Genomic DNA, 3,023 nt, shown 5'->3' with positions numbered 1-3,023 from the left:
CTAAACCCAGCAGGTCGAGGCTGCGGTGGCTGTGAGCATGCCACTGCACTCCAGCCTGGGCGACAAGAGTAAGACTCCAACTCAAAAATGAAAGAAAAAAAAAAGAAAGAAAGAAAAGAAAGGGATTGACTATAGTGGAGAACTGCTGGGGTGGGGGTGGGGAGGACACAACATCAATGAGGGTGCCTGATCTCAAACCAGATGGACTGAGAACCAAAGGGATGCCCAAACTTTGCCGGTACAAGGACCACTTGTATTCCTAATCCTGAGTTGTACTCCACATCTTTAAAATAAAATTTTAAATATTTAAAAAAGAAAGTCCTGTATCAAAGAAAAAAGTTTTAAAATTGGCTCTATCCTATATTAATCCATTTGTAAGCAAATTTTCTGAAATCTTTTTGTCCATATAAATAGTACATTTTATGTAATTACTTGCCAATAGAATTTTTCACATAACATTATGGCCAGTGCCACTTTGTTCATGCATGTATATAAGATCCTGTGCTGAGAAGCTAATGGCATAGAATATACTTTAAAATCTCAATTTTTGAAAACTGGAGAATGGAAATCTCATTTTCAGGGAAAATGTCCATTACAGTGAAAAAATAGATTATATTTCTATAAAGGGCAGAGATTTGCTAAGAATTACAAACTAGTGCAATATGACAATATGACTTGAATTGTTTAACCTTTGTACTAATAAAATAAAACATCAACCTTCTGAAATAATGAATACTTAATATACTCATCCTAATAGTCCTCTTATCAGATTAATTTATGTGGCATTACACATCTGTGTTTTCTATTACCAAACCTGAAAATAAGTAGCAACTTTATTTATGTGATTATTTTTCTATTTAAGGAATCCTCCGGTTGGATTTAGCCTCTAAAAATACTAAAGGTCACGTTTTGTGATATATAATTCCCATGATAATGTCTCTTGCCTAACTTAAACATTACAAATAATTTTTGCCTTATTTCAGATACAGCAGGAGTGAGAAGAAAGCATAACTGCCAAAATAAAAGAAGGTACATTGCCAAAATGGATGAATTAGTTTAGATTATTAATTGATTTGTGAAATAAGTTGTCAGTAGCAAATGATTCTTTTTTCATTCTTTGGATACCACATTATATATTTTTTTCTTACATGCATCAGATGAAAGATTTGAAAAAAATACATTCATAGCAAAGTGTATCTACTTATGCTTTCTTAATTCGTTATGTTCCAAAACTTTTAATAAAAAAATCTCAAGAAGGATCAGTGTTATTTATTTATTTTTTCTGGCTCTACACTTTGTTCACTTCTGCCATCCCTGTGGAACTGTCAGCCAGCACACTAACACTGTTCTCAGGAAACAAAGGCATGATCAGCTTCTCAGGTTCATGGCAGTCGATTAAGGACAAAGACTCCAGACTTATCTAAAAATACTTAGACAAGCAATTACAGTTCATAGGCAGTTACTGGACAGATGACATTTTAAATTTTCAGTCATTTACTTTGTCATTGGTTTACTTTTGCCCTCAGAAAATGTTTCAAATTCCTTGACGTGGAATAAAAGCAAATTGATTTGGTTCTTGTCAAGTTGTTCATCTTTACCTCTTGCCACTTACTGTACTCTGCCCCTTGCTCTGGCATCTAATCAAACTAGACACTTAGAATTCCACAGTGTTCTTCCTCATCTTAGCTCTTTGCACTTGCTTTTTACCTCTCTCTGGCACACTTTTTTCTTGTTTTTCAGGCATCAGCCTATATATTGCCTCCCCAAAAAGCCTACAACACGGATGCAAAACTGGAACAGGTGGCCCTTCTGTGTATTCCAGTAGCACCCTGTTTTTTATACCTGTCATGGTATCCATGACTCTGTATGAAAATTGCCTGTTTGGCATTTTTTTCCCCCAGGTTATAGTATATGATTGTGGAGAGTTGGACTGTATCACCTTCATCTTGTAATTCCAGTGCTTGCCCTAGTAACTTAACACATAGTTGTTGAATAAAGAAAGAGTAAATCCCAGAAGCTCTAATACTTAACCACAATGATAATAAATTCCATGTGCAACTATGGGCAGATTATACTTAGTAATGATTTTGCCTTGTTCTACATATATTTTCAGCAATTCTTATGAACACCAGTAAAGTTCTCAATTTTTTTCTACTGACATCCACTTAGTTAACTTTGAAATCTTTCAAATAAAGAATATAATTATTTCTTTTCCTTTCCAGCTTCTGCTGAATTTGAATGTGGATCCAGTATAGCTTCTTCTCTTGAAGCTACTGATGATTCAAATCTAAATGTACTAGTTTAAAAAGCATCACAAGATGATGTACCAATTTTAAAGAAAAAATATATGATCTGAAATAATAAAATATCATTACTGGGATGTTTACATGGCGTATTACTTGTTTCTCATTACATATATAGTACATGACAATATTAAAAATAATTTGTATCGTATAGGTCTGATGAAAATTTATATAGCATTTTAAACAATGTTTCTTGGCCTTATTAAACTAACTTTAAAACAGATTTTGCAAATTAAAGCCAGTATTGAGTTTTATATACTCAAAATGCCCAAGTATCAGCTGTTTAAAGAGTCAAGTAACCAAATGATTATGAATACTCTAGTAAAGTTAACTGTTGGCTTATTTGTATTTTATGATTTTCATTACTATATGCATAGTGATGATTTAGATTTAGATAGACGTTGTGTTGGTATATTGGTACTGTGGTCGTTTTCAATGTTTAGATGTATTACATTCGCTATACTCACATCAACTTACGTAAGTCTAATTTTAAGCACTAAATACAGATCCTTTTCTTTTTTTTAATATACATTTTTTATTTTAAAGTTGTGGGGTAAGTTAAGGGTTAGGTATACAAATATTCATTGTGCAGGTACCCTTGTTGGTGAGGTGTGCCCCCCTTTCCCCAGACAGATATTGACCACCGTTAATCCCACCTCCCTTCCCCTCCCTGTCCCCCCCCCCATAGTTTCCTGCCACTGTCAATCCTTTTCTTATAGT

This window comes from Carlito syrichta, unplaced genomic scaffold (genome assembly GCF_000164805.1).
Source record: "Carlito syrichta isolate Samal-C Ts95f unplaced genomic scaffold, Tarsius_syrichta-2.0.1 Scaffold316192, whole genome shotgun sequence".
NCBI lineage: Eukaryota > Metazoa > Chordata > Mammalia > Primates > Tarsiidae > Carlito > Carlito syrichta.
This window is presented reverse-complemented; position numbering follows the sequence as displayed.